The sequence below is a fragment of the Ischnura elegans genome, chromosome 4, assembly GCF_921293095.1.
Source record: "Ischnura elegans chromosome 4, ioIscEleg1.1, whole genome shotgun sequence".
NCBI lineage: Eukaryota > Metazoa > Arthropoda > Insecta > Odonata > Coenagrionidae > Ischnura > Ischnura elegans.
Window position 1 is genome coordinate 57,232,248 of NC_060249.1, and position 18,152 is coordinate 57,250,399.

Sequence of the window (18,152 nt, forward strand, 5' to 3'; positions counted from 1 at the left end):
TAGCATAGTTGAAAAAAACAAGGCTCTGCGAAAACGTATTAATTACTTAGAAATAAGATTAAGTGCTACAGAGCAGAACTCCTTTAGGAATGTCATGGATATTCATGGCATTCCTCAAAAGAGGGATGAAAAACCAGAAACATGAGTGTGTCAAATGGCATCTGTACTAGGAGTCAGTTTAACCCCCAGTGATATTGACTAATGTTATTGGGTTAGTGTTCGATCAAATAAGAACGCCTCTGCCTCTCAACACCTCCGAAAAGTTCGGTTTCTCCGGCATAATTTCGTGTGAGAGTTCCAGCAGTTGCAGCACGACGCGCGAGAAAAAAACCTCTCCGCGAAAGACCTTTCCTGCGATGACAATCGCACTATTTACATCAACGAAGCTCTCAGCAACTTAAACCGTCGACTATACTCTGCTGCCAAGGAATTGAAAAAGCAGGGCAAATTGAAATATTTGTGGATTCGCAATGGGCCGATGTTTGTTAGGAAAGAGGACGGTGGACGGCGTCTCACACGCTGTGAAGCCGACCTCGAGATTTTGAATCAACATTTCTACGGTTTTATCCAACATATAAAAATATCATCATCGTTGGAGACTTTAATGTGAACATGATGAATCATGAAAGTTATGATTGTCTTCACTTAAACAATTTCTTTCTCTGTAACAATCTCCACCTCGTGTCTTCGAAACCTACTCACCATACTCTAACTAGCCATACCTGCCTGGACCTCTGTGTGGTGGATGACATGGAGAAACTATCGCACTTCTCACAATCTCCAGTGCCTTTCTTATCTGCTCATGACCAAATATCTGTTTCGTAAAATATTTCCTTCCCTTTTGCTAAACTCCCAACTCTCGTATTTCGTGATTTCAGAAACTTCAACCTCGAAAGATTTCTGGAAGACTTACTTTCTGCTGATTAGTTGCGCATGACTCAGTCAAATTGCATCGACGATAAACTTAAAAATTTTAATTATTATCTTGTGAGTTATTTCAACCGATATGCTCCTGTGCGTATCTGCCACCCTAAACAACCCACCGCTCCCTGGTTAACCAGTGGCATTCGAAAAAAATGTGTGAACGTAATCGCATTCTTAGAACCTTCATTCGCTCCAAGCAGCCAGCTCTTCATGCTGTATACAAACACCTGAGACCCGAAGTGAAGCTTTCGATAAATGAATCGAAAAGAAACTATTTCTCTAGTGCCCTTTCCGGGCTCCAAGAACCGAAGCGCATTTGGAAGGAACTGCGACAACTCGGAATAGACCGAAAAAGCAAAACTATTTGGCCCCTAATCTCACAGTGGACGAAATTAATAATTACTTAACGTGTCTAGCAAACACTGATAAAGAAAAATACTCTATTCCTACTCTTGTACCCAATTTCCTTGATCTCGCTGTACCATTTTCTACAAAAAATTCTATTTCCAGTCTATCACTCCCGAAATGCTATATAAATTTAGCTTTCGGTTTAAATCCAAATCTACTGGTTTGGATGAGATATCATATGCAATGATAAATAATTATTATTTATAAATGCCAATTATTATGCCAATATTGCTATTATGCCAATTATTCTTGACCTTTTTCATCATTCACTGCAATACTGCAAGTTTCCCACTCTATGGAAGTCCTCTTTAGTAACACCGATAAAAAAGGTCAAAAATCCCTCAAACCCATCTGATAACCGACCAATCTCTATACTTTGTACCCTCTCCAAAGCTCTAGAACGATGTGTCCATTTCCAAGTAGTTGAACTTCTTTCCCTAGAAAACAGTTTTGATCCATTCCAATCTGGATTCCGCAATAACTTCTCCACTCAGTCAGCTTTAATAAAAATTACGGTCGACTTACGCTAGGCCATAGATAAAAAATTGATAACAGTGCTGATTTTATTCGATTTTAGTAAGGCATTCGATCGAGTAAATCACACTATCCTACTTGATAAACTGAAAAAACTCAACTTCTCGTGCTATGTGCTAAAGTGGTTTCATTCTTACTTAGTTAACCGTTACCAAGCAGTGAGAGACAGTCAAGAAAATCTCTCAACTTGGGCAACAGTAACCACTGGTGTACCACAAGGGTCTGTCCTTGGCCCCCTATTATTCTCTCAGTACATACTCGACCTTCCCAATTGTCTAAAGCACTCCAGTTACATGCTCTATGCCGACGATCTCCAAATTTACCGCAGTTGTTCGCCCTATGAAATTGACGAGGCCGTATAAAAATTAATGAAGACATTAATAGAATAACCGAGTGGGCCACTCGTCACGATTTCATCCTAAACACAAGTAAAACCAAAGCTATCATCATTGGTAGTTCAAGGAAGATACGTAACATTAACCTCACTACTACTACCAATATTGTGGATAACGGCGTACTAAAACAATATTCCAATAATGCGCATAATCTAGGGGCTACGTTAACTGCCAACTTATCCTGGGATTGTCATGTAAATAATATTTCTATCAAGATTCATTCCATACTTTATAAGTTTAAAGTTCATAAATACTTACTTCCTTTTAATACTAGAAAAACACTCATATCGTCGCTTATTTTCTCTATAATAGATTACTGCTGTCTTGTTTATAATGACCTCAACGAAGAAAGTTATTTAAAACTTTACCGGGCCTTAAACTCCTGCCTTAGGTTCATTTTTGACCTTCGCAGAGACGTCCACATTACACCTTATTATAAGCAACTAAGATGGCTCGACGTCAAATACCGTAGAGAATACCTTCGGGGATCCTTTTTGTTTGTAATATTTATAAACAATGCACGAAGGTATCCGTATGATTTGTTCCTTAGCTGTCCATCTGTCTCTACAATGCACACTATGTGGTCTGATCTCAATATGTTGTATTTCCCTGGACATCGCACTACTGTTTACAGCAAATCTTTTCTCGTTACCGCTTCTCGGATTTGGAATGAGATACCAACTGATGTCAACTTTTTTTTGTTTTTTCTTTGTTTAGTTAAAAATATGTGACATTTTGTTTGTGTTTGTATAAAATCCTGCTTGGAAAATGCTCAATTTGCCGATTTTTACTATATTTCATGCATTTGCTATGATCGGTTGTGTCATGAAATGGAATATCATTCTAATCATTTATCATTGTTATCATTGCAGTAATTTATATTGTATTTTATGTAATTTGCTAGCAAAATATGATTTATTTATGTAATTTAACATTATTTTTGTTCTTACGGAATATTTTCTGAGCAATAAATATTTTTCTATCAATCTATCTATCATATCTCTTGTGGCAGTCCACTAGGGTGATCCTTATTTCTAAAGTTTTCGAATTTCTTTTGGGACGCCCCCCAGTTTTGTTCCATTCGGTGAGAAAATAAATCTTGAAAATTATTTTTGCAGTCTATGCTTTTACGACGAGTGAGGATCAACTAAAATTTAGAGTATGCAACCCGCGTGCCACCCAAATTGTCTGACCGGGGTGGCGCGCGCTCACTCTCGGTGCGATATCTCGGGAACCAAAGGGCAGAAATGAAAGGAATTTGAGATGATACTCTGCAAATGTCCATCAAGTCGTTGTAAAAGACAATAAAGTGATTGAATATTCCGAGAGTGACATCATCTTCACTTATGTCCGAAAAACACTCAAAAATACCAAAATTTCAAAACTTTAAGTGCGATGCGGCACGTTTGCCCGGTATCCCATTGCAAAAATAATTTTCATGATTCATTTTCTCACCAAATGGAACAAAAATAGCGGGTGTCCCAAAAGAAATTCGAAAACTTTAAAAATAAGGACCACCCTACTGTCCACACTGGGGATTGAATAGTGGAAGTCGTTAAGTTGCAACTATTGAGAAAAAAGTGGGGAAATCACTACTTGTTGAGGGCCCAATAAAATTAAATAAATTATATATACAATCATTCTTAGCATTTTTATCCGTTTATCAAGAAGGTTATAATGATTAATATGTGTTAAAATTTAAGTGCAGTGTGGTAAGCCGGGTCTTCGGTGAGACACGCCATCAAACTTTGCTTCAGAGTAAGAAGCCATAAGCGGGTGGCGTCAGCAAACTGTTATTTTGGGGAAGATGTACTTACGTAATTATCATTGAAAGGGATGCACACCCTTGCTATGATATTTCACAAAGGGTAAAAGTATTGGTTGAAATCAAAATAATCTACAGTTTAGTGAGGAGATAAATGCGAAACTTTATGATGATGTCCTTAGAGGAAATATTGCTAGCACCCAAATCGAAGGACCCTGGTTCATGTTTCACCAGATAGTGGGCATTTTCATCAGGATTTCATTCCATCCTCAAGTACTATGGGGAAGGCATGAATTAGTTTCAAGTTATTAGCCTGTGGGAAGGTAAACTAAATTTATCCCTTGCGGCTTTTCAACGTGAGTAGTTAGGAGAAGCACTTGAAAGACACTACGTTAAGATCCACCTACTCTTCCTGTAACCAATTCTTCTTTTCCTTTAAGCAAAACAAAATTCAGTAAAAAAATTATTTAACATTATCCTCCTGAAAAATGATGTTTAATTTTACTCGTTAGGCACCGCCATTTACTGTATTACGTACAACGCAGCTTCCCCTTGATTCTTGGCCAAACACAACAACTTGTAGGTAGTCCCAAAACCAATGAGGAATTTAGTCTGTGCATGCCATAGTTCGAATGAAAATATAAAAAATAAATTATAATTTCGACAATAACACCTTTGGTCGAAATTGATGATAAAAAAATCCAGAAAAACTCATGTGATATGGAAGAGTTAAAAATTAAGTTTACCGAACGAACTATTATTTACTCGCTACCGACAGCAGAAGCTGAGATTGGATATTACTAAGTGGTGGAGAAAAATCAAAAGAAGATATTTTCGAGGGACATGAATTTCCTTGCTCCTAGATTTATTGAATATTAATAAATTATTGCAAGATAACAGGTCTTATAGAGATCAATGCTAAGGTCCTTTCGATCCATGAAAAGGTCTTTGCGTATTAATTCATTTCATTTTCTTAGAGAAAAATCGCAAGGAATTTTACTTCCGTCATAATAACGCCATAAATACCGTATCTCGTATCTTAAAAGTGGCGGATAAAGCTCCCAACGCCCCCAACCATTACCGCTGCGAACTAATAGTAAAGTTCTGTCGGCGATAGTTCCTTTCTTTGACGTTGTTGAGCGCTCATGTGATTATGCGTTCAGTTCCTAGCGGTTCCAAAGAAACGCTTGTGAATACCCGCCATTCCTTTTAAAACAGTCGAACGAGCACTTCTTATTCTCGCGGAGAATTGCTTATTTATTATGACAAATTTACTTTTTCAATAATTTAAAGACTTGGAGGTGTTACGTAATGCAGTTTCATTTCGAGGAACATATAATAAGGAATAACATTCTTCCCAAAAGTTGAATCCCCGAATTCTCGTCATCCCTGATTAATCCTGTTTAATGATTCCAATGAATTCATCAAGCTTGAAAGGTAAGAGTCAAAAAAAATCCTTTTTTTATGGGTCTAGTCAAGGAGAACTTGGGAGAGCCAATAGGAGTCTAATGGAGGAGTTTTAGGTTGAAGACAGTTCCAGGAAATGAATGGTAATTTATTTTGATGAGGAAAAAATCATATATTAAACGCTAATTAAATTGCTTCAAAGCTAGCAAGTCACAAAAACAAGTTATTCTCAAAATACTAGTTCATATAGGGTTGTAGGATCTGAGGCTTTCTCCGAATTAGGGGTCACCTATCAAGTAACCTTCTCCTGGTAGGAGAAAAAAATAGAAACTGATGCATTTTATGGGGAAAAATCACTTTATAAGCCCAAATTAAATTGATTCAAATCATACAATAAAAAATAAATAAATTATTCCCAAGGTATTTATATCTAGGGTAGTAGAATCTGAGGGCTGAAGGCCCCCAAAAACGAACAAATAGAACAACTTTCTATTGTTTTAAAAATCATAATTCAGCTGTTGCTTCAAAGTTCGTGATTGACGTTGTGAACTATATTTCAACATATCTCTGAGGTATAAGAGCATTCTGGAAGTAGTAAGGAAAAATATTCAGCAGACAACCTGAAAAAATAAAAATTTATCATTGGTGAGAATAGTGTGATATTTATCAGATTGATAGGAATTACCTACAAGTTACGTATGCCGCTACACACCAGTTGATTTTTTCATGGGACTAATACCTGTTTGTAATCCCTCATTGATTCAGCACATAATTTAGATAGTATTATCAATGGCAGGAGCGCAATATTCTTGGAAGTCAGATTAGCTCAGTGGGAAAATGGATAAACTTGTCTGGCGGATTATGGAGAGATTTCAATGGTGAGATGTATTTTTAACCTATTTTCAAACGTATCAAGAGATTTTGCGTACAGAGAGTTGAGGTAGTCACATGACATTTGTGTGGCTAAATTATTGTATTTACCAATAACTTGCAAACATAGGTGGATTTAGGGGGACACGGGGGCTCGTGTCCCCCCTCCAAACGCTTAAAAAATAGACAAGATTTTTCATACGGTTATCATTACGTTCGTATTATTTTGTATATAACGGAGCCTCAAACATTTTATTTAAGATGAATAACTTTCATGTTAAAATAATGAGAATATTTTTCACAGTAATTGTTGTATTTTGTTTTTAATATCAGATATGAAAAGACCTGTCAGACCCTTGTGCCCCCCCATTAAAAATCCCGGATCTGCCCCTGCTTGCAAGTGGGTCCGCTTGGTTTTCATTTCCTAGTCAATTAACAGATGAAGAAAAGGTCTCCAATGGCCATAAAATTTGGTACCGCTTGTTAAAAAATTATTTCTACAAACGCACTTCTGTGGCGGTTTACGGGATTGTTACTTCAACGTCAGGGACTACCACATATCACACACGCCACCCAGATGTTATTAAGCTAACAATATTCGCTTGAGTAAATGTTTAGTAATTTCGCAGGAGAGTATTTACCTTATGATATTCATACATATTTGTGAAGAGTAACTGGCTTGTTGTCTTATTATCTAACGCAATATTAACGTATTTAATCACGCAAACAACCAGTGGCGTAACAATGGGGGAATGAGGGGACAGATACCCCCCCCAAAGCCTAAGACAAATTAAAAAATAATTTAAAACTACTGTCTTGTTTTGACGTATAATAACTGCATCTGCTTTAAGTTCAATTTTAAGTGCCAAAATTATGTCAAATGCTTTCCAGGCATTTCGTTTTTCAAAAATTTTCCCGGAACCCCTGTTGCCTTGTTGGGGTTGTTGGGGGTTCGCCACTCCAGGCCATCTCATCCCCTCGAAGCATATGCCTAGTTACGCCACAGCTTACAACAATAGCGACATACTTTAGCCCATGATTCTACTTTTTTAAAAGAGCAAGGCACAGAAGCACAAAAGCTTTGACCATGTAGTTCCATTGAGTGGAGATAGAGAGGGCGACGACCGTGAACAATAGCGCCTCGCCGAACAGCTCTTGTCAAGAAAGCATACAACTTCAGAATTTCATTGGCCACATAAATAAATATCATTCTATGAATTATTTGCTTAATAAATGAATTTATATGGGCGTTTAATGCCATACTACAATAAGGCTTACTACTAGCATAATCACCTAAGAGCTGATAACATTATTCATAGGAGGAGGACCAACATTGGGAGAAAGCTTATAAGCACCACGCACATACTAATTCAGATATTTCACGCACCAAAAATATTATAAATAAAGACTCAAAAATTAGTTATTTTATTAATTTCATTTGGTATAAAATTAGAGAATGCAATAATTGAGGGTGTTCGGGATAGATTCGATAAATACCCATTCCAGTGATACCAGTTTTACGGGAGGTTGCTACTTCATGACTTTACGAGGAATTAAACGAGAATGATGATAAAGCCAGATGTATTTCGCCAGCATTCTTGAAAAATTGTCATCCTTGAGAAACCATGCTCGAGGTCAAAATGAATCATTACACACAAATGCATCTAACGGCTGTAGCGAGAAAATATTTTTTTGGCAAATTCTTTTGGAGTAGTATATTTAGATGGGGTTGATGCGGCGTGTCATATGTCATGCTTTCCATGCTTCTATGAAAATAAAGGAGTTAAACTTCGCTAAAATACTACCTTGATACTTATTTAATGATTACTTCTCAGTCCAAACAGCAGTAGCTCAAGAAGCCTGAAGATCGCATCTCTTCAATGTAAGTCAGTGCGCGCGATAACTTTACATTTAGCCATTTTTTGGTTATTTAGTGATTACAAGGATCAATTACTTAGATCATGTGAATAATTATTATGTATTTTCATATTTAATAGTCTCTAACGTACCTATATCTATGCACTAAGCGTTGTAATTAGCCAGTAAATAATTATAATCACACATGTTTTCAAATAGACATTTGTTTTGCATGGAGCCTAACATTTCGTTTTTAAACTTAGCAACATATAAAATTGAACATATAAAATATATAAGGAGTTTAACAATGGAGAAGAAATACATAGCCTAAAAATTTATTGAACTGATAAAAATTATAAAATTTAGATAAACATGGTCATGATAGGGATAGGGTGTAAGATAAGGATAGGATAGGGGGTCGTGACCACTGTGACACCCCTGAATCCGCTACTGCATTTGAACAGAATTTTTCCTTTTTTTGCTGTTTTGTACGAAAAAAACGCTATTGAATTAATAATATTAAGTAGAAAAAAAGGAACATTTTTGGGTAATAACAATTCGTTAAACATATGACGTCAGGGCGATATTATCAGGGAAATAAAGAAATGGTACCTGCTATAAAAACTCAGTACACTATCAATCAAGTACTTGAGAGCTTACCAGGAGATTACGAGAGTCGAGAGGGAGTCATGATTGATGAGTGTAGAGTTTGCGCAAATGGCAGACCTTGCTTGTTTGTCAGATTTCGACGTTTAATGATTTTCTGTTAGAAGCCAGAGTGAGGTAGTTGAATACGGATAAGAAAATAGCAAACGCGTATGAAGACCAAATTCTGGAGATGCAGGCGTTATTGTTGTGAAAACATAGCATATCACCATCGCTATAGGAAATAAAGAAATGCCTTCTATCGAGATAAGAGTTATTTTTTTATTTTTGTAGAACAGGCAATTTTGTTATTTACTAGAGATGGTACATATGAAGATATTTATCTATATCTTGTAGGATCCATTCTAAAATCATATCTCATGATTTGTGAAAACGTAATCGCATAAAGCTACAAAAATTTCATGCAAGGTGAAATAGTGTACCCAAAGGAAGGAAATGTATTCTCTTCGTAATGTGCCAGGAGTTACTTAACACAAAGTTACTATTTCAACAGTCTCGACCAGATGCTGAAAGTAGCGAAAAGCTGAATTCGAAAAAAATCCTCGTTATTCATTGCATTCACTTTTTACACCAAAAATTACGTAAAAATAAAGCGTTGGTAGCACGAGTAAGTGTATAGATCAACGAAAAAATTTAAATGGTAAGAGTGAGAATTGATTATTAAGATATGTCAAGGTATCAACAACAAAGTCTAACATGGATAGAATTACCTTTACCGCTGACAGAATGCGTGATTTGAAATATCGTAATAATTGCTCTTGGTACATATTGTCTTTGAGTAAGCGCTGAAAAAAGAAGAAAATTCGTGGTAGTTCTTCGATTCATGTACTTCGAATTTCTCCCTTAATATTGGAATAGACAAATAGAAGTAAAACATTGCAAAAATCATATTACCATTGATCATTCGCTGCTACAAATTTTCGAAAAGCATTTGTTTTGAAAAATTGGATTAAATATACTTTGTAAACTATTATATCACCACTGATCATAAATAACCGAATAAAAGTGAAAAATGCATTATCAGCTGGTGGCCTATACTGGCAGGGGTAAATTACTCATCTCCACTATCTTGATTCGATTAAATATAAAATAAAAAATTGCATCCAGTGAATTCAATTTCCCTTTATTTTTTAGTACAAGCGTTTACATTGTAAATAAAATAAAGAATTAGCTAGAAAAGCTACGCTCAAAAAGTCAAAATAGTTCCCTCTAAGGATATATGAGACAGCATAAGCAATTCATTCATGCAGTCTAAGTAGACTAAACTTAATAAACTTTTAATCGCTGCAAGTCAGTTGAAAATTTAAGGAAAAATAATTTATAGCATTTTTATAAATCACTGTTCATTAATAAAACATGATACAACTTACATGGTCTATCAATATCTCACAAAACGTCAAACTTTTGAGAAAACACATTCTCATGGTCTAGAAAAGGAAATGTTTTTCACCGTGCTGTTCTTATTGGAGGAAAAAAAACTAGAGTGTATTTTGAAACGAGTCCGACCTTGAGGAGTGGGAGGGGGAAGATAACAATAAAAGACTGAGGAAGAACAAGATAGGTGTGGGGCGCGATAAGAACTTTTCAGGATGAACACAACTCGTGCCCTAGTAGCGTGATCATTCGCACTTCAGGAAAACGTAGATGAAAAAATCAAAGAGAAGCAATAATCATTCGAAAACGTTTCTACTTAGATAAAAAGTGTGAGATAGGAACATCCACGGTCACAGCATTGAGCGAAAATTATGAATTTAAGAAGCATTGCAGAAATAGGCATGTTTAAAGAATATCCTACGAAGGGAGATACGCCTTCAAGGATTCTATTTTAATGTTCATTAATTTGCCACTATTAATCCTTTGAATTGGTCATTAGAAAGTTCAACCGTAGATAGAACGATTTGCCGGAACAAAATACGAATTGAATAAAATAAAACTGTTTGTACTGATCATGGACAACAAAAGTGCATGGATATGTAAATGGATGGATAGTAAACATGGAACATGGACGGTAAAGAAATTTTCACTGCCGAAGAAAGGAATGTATATTATATACCATGATATTTCCGTTTGCTAATATATTCGTAGAGTGAAACGCGCTGAAAAGGAAGAAAATTCGTTACAATGCATAACTACTTTATAAAAATCTATTTCAACTGCACAGGTTTTAAATTAAGGTTAAGATGCGTTATCTGGGGACATATCCTAGTTAGTCCTGAAGCGTGGCACATCCTCGGGAGGGGTCATCCATTAATGACGTGAGACGTTTAGGGGGGTCAAGCCGATTCTCACCTAATCTCATGTGGGGTGAAGGGGGGTCCTGGCAAATATCACGTAATTTTTTTTCCGAAAGGAACAGATTAAAATATGACTCGAGAATGCGATCTTACTAATTTGAAATACCAGTGTTAACTAATCTTAAATAAAAATAATAATTTTTTTTTTTTATAATTGCAACTAATTACGTATGTATTAACGTGAAATCAATGATTCGGCTTTTACTTTGTGAAAATCCATGTTGAAATGAATATACACAACCTTGATAATTTTCACTGGAAAATTATTTATTGGTACGACGCGTTTCGATGCTGAGGCGTCATTCTCAAGTACCTGTATGACGCCTCAGCGTCGAATACCAATGAATAATTTTCCAGTGAAAATTATCAAGGTTGTGTATTTTCATTTCATATATTAACGTATTTACTTAGAAAAAACACATTTTGAACAATCTCACGTGAGATTTTCGTTGGGGAGATGGGGTTAAGCGAAATCTCACGATATCTCACAGAGGGAGGAGGATGGGTCTAAAAATCACCTCATGTAATGGACGCCCCTAAGGGTTACTGATCCGCAACCCTTTCCTCGACTCGATCACCCTCGCTGGCCTCCTTCCTCGACCCTCCGAGCTCCCTGGGCTTCATCCCGAAAACTCATCTCTCTGACTGCGATTTTAAATGTATAACGCACTTTGATAACTCATGTGAGCCTAAATTAATTCTCAACCTGGTTTTGCCAATTTATTTCGAAACGACTAAACTTTTATATGTAAATGACAAACATCGGCGGATTTGGGGGAGTGGGGGCACGTGCCCCCCTCATACGCTTCAAAATAGACAAGATTTTTAATACGGTAATCAATACATTCGTTTTATTCGGAACCACAATCATTTTATTTCACATTAATAACTTTTACATTAAAATGAAGAGAATATTTCGTACAGTAATTGTTGTAAGTATTTTGTTTTTAATCTCAAATATGAGAAGACCGTTTACCTGTCCTTGGGCCTTTGGGCCACTCCCAGAAAAGAATTCTGGATGCGGCCTTGATGACAAGATGCTTTAAGTACATATAGAACTTGATGAGGGCACACATTGCAATGCTAACGCATAAAAATACAACAGATCCCGCCGAGTGAGAAAAATGCGCGATCAAAATTTCTCAAGGAATCTCCAAATTTAATAACGGACCTACCAGAACAAAGATAACAGTCGATGTCAAGGGATAAGGTATCTCATTAAGTGATTTTAAAATGAAATTTTGGCGGACGAGATAAAAATTTGGTCCTTATCTGGGGTGGAGTATCTGTTGATTTTGGAACAGAAGTATCTTGTAAATCAACTCAGCAAGTGATATGGTCTTATAAGCCGTGATTCGTTTCGTTGGTGTTAGCATTTAAAGTAGTGAAAAAGTCCATACCGTAAATAATAATATTTAAAACGAGATAATATAAAAGGTTATGCAATGCACAAGATCATATTAGCAGAAAACTTAAGAATTGCGGCGTTTAAAAGTCGATTTCAATTCAATACACCGTACTTACTTATTTTTTAAGGTGAATTTAAAAAATCAGAATATTTATAAAAATCTATCTTTTGGTTGAATATTTAACGCAAGTCGAGCACTGTTCCCAATAAGAATTTCATTTCGCTAATCCATCACAGAGAGTTTGCATTACATTAGATTTAAAATTAAAACAGAAATATCTCCAAATTGTGCTTCGGAATTCGCTTGAAATAATAATAGATTTTGATGTTTCACAAAGACAGACTACCCTAAAAATACCGTTACTTTGCCAGGAAAAACTCTCATTGAGAAGAAATATACGAGTCACAAATCGCCTCTGTCATTCAGAATGAAAATAACCAGACTAGAGGAATTGATTTCCTCGGTAAGATGAGAAAATTCAAGGTCAATACTCTCGATGCCATTATTATATCTGGTATGAATAATTTCGGCAACTTTTAAATCACATGCCAAATTGACTCTTCCATCGCAAGTACTTTGCGCTCAGTATTCCAAGCAAAAGTCTGAATTGAGATGTCAATCACGCTGATACCAAGAAATCCCACCTTGTTGTTCCAACTTAGCTGTAGCCTGCACACGCCCGAGTATTTCATTGGAAAATCCCAAGACAACAAGGGCTAAGGTCAAGGATTCACTTCCTTCCATTGGTCATTTTACTGCAGTTGACACGTGCTGCAGTTTCACTGAACGAGGTGACGAGCTTCTCTAAGGAGAGCCCATGGAGGAAAAAAAACTTTGGAAAAAAGGGCGCGCAATCACTCGGTATCAATAACGTCTTCTTTCACTCCAGCCAAAGATCGGTGAAAAAAGTTCCGGGAGGCTAGTTACAAAGGCGATGATGAAGAAAAAACACTCGGCATCCGTTGATGATATGAAGGCTGATTTATGGCCTCCCATCGGACTTTGATGGCGATGGTTTGTAGGTGGGTGGGAGGGGAGGTGGTCATAGGGTGGGGGGAGACGAAAGGGTAGGGGAATGGGGGGCGAAACACGTGGACGATTGCGTCACCCTAATAGTGGTGAGCCACGCAAAATTGTGGCCAAAACCATCCGAAAAATAGATCGTTATGACCATACGTTCATAAGCCAAATTTCGTTCGAGTTTCACCATTCTTTAATTGTAGGGGTGCTCTAAACGGAGTAAACATGGAGCCACTCCATTCAAATGTAGCCAGAAGACGTCGAATGAACAATATGCTGAGGCCTATACGAATGATTTGAAAATTGGAAAATATAATTTTTTCAAGTTTTCTGATTTTCAAATCATTCATACAGGTACACACCATATTATTTAAAAAAATTGTGTCTAATGTCCACATTTGAATTGCATGGTCCCACATTTTTTCTGTTGCCGGCAACACATGTTTATAAAATCCCAATATTGCGGCGATATGGAGTAGAATTTGTCCATACTAAATTAATAATGTGTAATGTTCCACCAAATAAATTATGATAATGAACCGGATTTCAATGAAACAGCGTCGTAGAGAATATGATGTTGTTGCATTGAAGCCTACGTCACGATTAAATTAAATTTTTCGAAATGTGCTCATTATTATTTTAGTAAAGCAAATACAAACAAGATCTCTCAAAGCGGCAGCGTAGTAATTGAAATCTGAAGTCAAAATTGAAATACCAAATTCAGTACAACATATTATGGCAAATAGGAAAAGCAATCTATAATACATGCAAATATATAACATTAAAATGCAGATACCTATCCTTCTTATTGAATATTATATTCAATGGAAATGAAAACTTCAATCGAATTAAAGAACATTTATGCAATCATCTTCGTGGGAATCAGCCAACCAGATTAATCACATGTTCTCTGATTTTTCAATTTAAATCTTGTCCGCATGTGCAGAAGCAGATTATTTCTCTATTACGTGTTAAATCTGATGTTCCCACAAAGTTTGATGGAAAAAATCGATTTTTTCGAGAAAAATTATTCCACTGACGAAATAGTTTTGGAATTAAGTCAGTAAGAAGTCCAAACCATTTCGGGCCTCTGAATCGACGCCCTGCATCCGCATGAAATATCAAATTCAGGCGTGTACAGGCTACAGTTAAGTGGGAACAAGAAGGTGGTTGGTATCTCTTAGTACTAGCGTGGCTGACATCACAATTAAGATGTTTACTCGGAAATTGAGCGTAAAATACGTACGTTGGAGGTTCTATTGGCTATTTTACTGCAGTCGCCACGTGCAGCAGTTTCACGGAATGAGGTACCCAGCTTCTCTCGAGAGAACTAATGGAGGGGAAAAAAACACTTTGAAATAAAAGGGCGCGCAATCACTTGGTATCCGTAACGTCTTCTTCCATACCCACCATAGATCGGTGAAAAAAGTTTCACCAGGCTAATTACACTGGATTAAAATCAGATGAGATGAAACCATGCCATCAAACAGCCATGTTCAGCACCCATAATATTTTGTTGTATTCCTTATCTTTTGCAAGCGTATCCGCCCTGTATTAAAATTGTATACATAGAACTCAAGGTAATTTCTCTTTAAAAATTAGTTCATGCTCTTGAAATCCATAAAATGTTTTAATTAAAAAAAGGATGGGTCATACGATTGGATCATACCATTAAAACGCAGTGGAGTAGATTTCCATCAGATCAGAGAACGATTACGGGATAATTGGCCATTAATTTTATTTTATCTCTCGCTATTTGCGGATGCTGGGATAAAAATTGGAAAATATGTTATTTTATAGACGTTTTAAATGTATTTAGCTGAGTCCCGATTCCAAGTGACTCAGCTGCCGTACATTTTGATGTGCATTTGTTTTGCCGCTAATTGACAATTAAGAACGCGAGGATATTCACTGTTAGAGCTCTGCGGCGAGCCACAGAGGACAAGAACATAGCGAATCACATTGGAGCACTGCGGATGTTGATTGAGGATATTTGTTAGTATCAAATATTATCACTCAATGGAGTCACCACAATCTTAAACCATTATAATATAACCCAATGTCGCTCCTTGGCAACATCAAAAATGTGTAAATTTTCAGGACAATTTAGGAAATATCTGTACTACGCATTCATGGGCGTACCTAGCGGGGGGCAGGAAGGGGCAGCTGTTCCCCCCCTTGGAAGCAAAAGTAAATTTAGTTAAACACTAAAATTTTGAACAAATTTTCTTTAAATAGAAGTTAAGTGATATTAGCATAAAACATGTAATAAAAATAAAAATATTTTTTTCCGAGCAAATAAAAATATTTCTTGTGGTCTAAATTTTAATGACGAAATAATAAGCTGGCACTCTATTTATGCATGAGTGCAAAATTTTCAAGTTACCCATTAATGCTAAGCAAAGTTACTCAGGTCAGGAGCCCTTCTCCACAAGTCTTTCAATCAAATCTATTTACACAGTCATCACAGTTGGAGACTACAGACTACAATAAGAATGTTTTATTAGACGATAGCACAAATAAAAGATATTCAGGTGTTCTAATAAACGTACAGAAGTACATGATAATTTTAATTTCCGGTAGAATTAAAGTTAAAATATGTCCTACATTTAAAATTAAAAAAGTACACGGATTTCATAAGCATGAATTAAGTTTTAACATGGAATTACCTTGTATTTCTATGCCTACAGTGTTGATACAAGATGGATATGTTTACAAATATAAGGAATACAACAAAATATAACGTATGTTGAAAATACATCACAATAATGTGGCTGCTTGATGACATGATTTTAGGTGGATAATAATGCAGTTGTTCATTGACTTAAGCGTCTGATTTGGCGTCCATAATTTTATTTCCCTAAGTCCTACAGTTATGTCTTACATTTTGCTTCGAATATCTGCTAAACCTTCCGTAATAACAATTCTTGCTATTTGCCATATAAAACCCCCATAACCATCGTGTTGGGGGTAATCCAACTCAATGCCCATAGCGCAAACTGAGCGCGTGCACAGTGAACTGTCACCTCCACTTCCGGGCGTACGAGGCACGCAGGCGAAGGGGGGGGGGGGGGTGATCGTCGCTTCCTCTGCGAGCCAGAGTCACGAGAGCGGGAACACGCATTGTCACTCTCGAGCGGGAATATGTCACAGCAGCGGTCGATCGCACGTGCGCAATCAAATCGTGAATCACTCTACCGCCTCCCGTCATTGTGTTCCAATTATTCCCCGCCCCGGGTTCGCCCTTTGCCCGCCAGGGGTCGACAATGGCTCGCTCTGCTGGGGACTTCCACGGAGTACACAACCCGCCATTTGAATGGACAGAATTTCGAAAGGCTATATATGTGCTTACCCTTCGATGAATCCAGCGAGATACAATACAAAGGTATCGTTCGATCGTGATGAGCCAACAAATGCGATAGCATTTTTCTGTTTAGAAATAACAGCGAACTAGCCATGGGTGGTATTACATTTACGCAGTTAGGTACCCACAGTTCCACACAAATTGCTAAATCAGGGAATTTTGGTTCCAGCATAGATCGAGGCAATTTTTTTTTTCGTTTGCGGAATACTTGTAATAGATAGGAATTTGTGTGGTGGCACCGTGGAGTCTAAAGGCTGGATTTTTTTTGCGGTTCCTTCCTAAAATTATGTTTACAGCGAACACATTGGTTTACAAACTTTTCGGCATTAGCTTCGGGACTGAGTAACTAAGCGCATTAGCATGCTGTCTTGCGGTATTTACATTCCACGGCATATTCCACCTTGACCCCTATAGCCACTAAAAATCCAAACGTCGTCGATGAGATTTCCTGGAAGCTTAATTATTAGGCTGGTGTCTTACCTGGTGCGGAATCAGAGTATCCTGATTAATATTCATGTAATGCAAATGATGTTCCCTCTGAGGAATTTTCGAAATGCGATAAAGTTTGGCGTTTTGGGAGCCTAAGAAAAATAATTCCATTTGTCTCGCCGTAAAAAGGAAAAGTGATCACTTTGGATTCTTGACATATTGAAGTAAATATGAATTATTGGTAAATTTCTCGTCATTTCACAACGTTTTTATAAACTCACTTGGTTGTTTTATCCTTTTCGGGCTCAAATCTTGGCTCTCAATTTTAACCCACTTTCCGATTAGCTTTTTTGCTGAAATTTTTAAAACCATACGACAATACAGTATTATAATACTCTTATTATAATTGAAGCTTTATCTTCATTTTTAATTTCAATTTTAAAATAAAAATGGAGATTAGTTTAAAAAATGATCACAAAAAGCCGATGATGGCGCTGCGATCATTAAAAAAATAGGAGAATGATTAAAAATCATGTAAAAGCATGTAAAACTACACCTACATGCTACATTTTAGCATATATAAAATTGTCGAAACGATGTCCTTACCGGCAGGGAACCTATTTATTTCTCTTTTCTTTTCCCAAAGCCCACGAAACTCCAAAAAGTACACGTATCCTATCACACAGCCGGAGCCAGATTGTGGAAAACCTACCGACATAAAAAAAATCAGTCGAAGATTTGTTTTTAAAACAGATTTTTTGTATCTATTCAATCATGAAGGGTCTTCATTTAATAACTATCCAAAATATC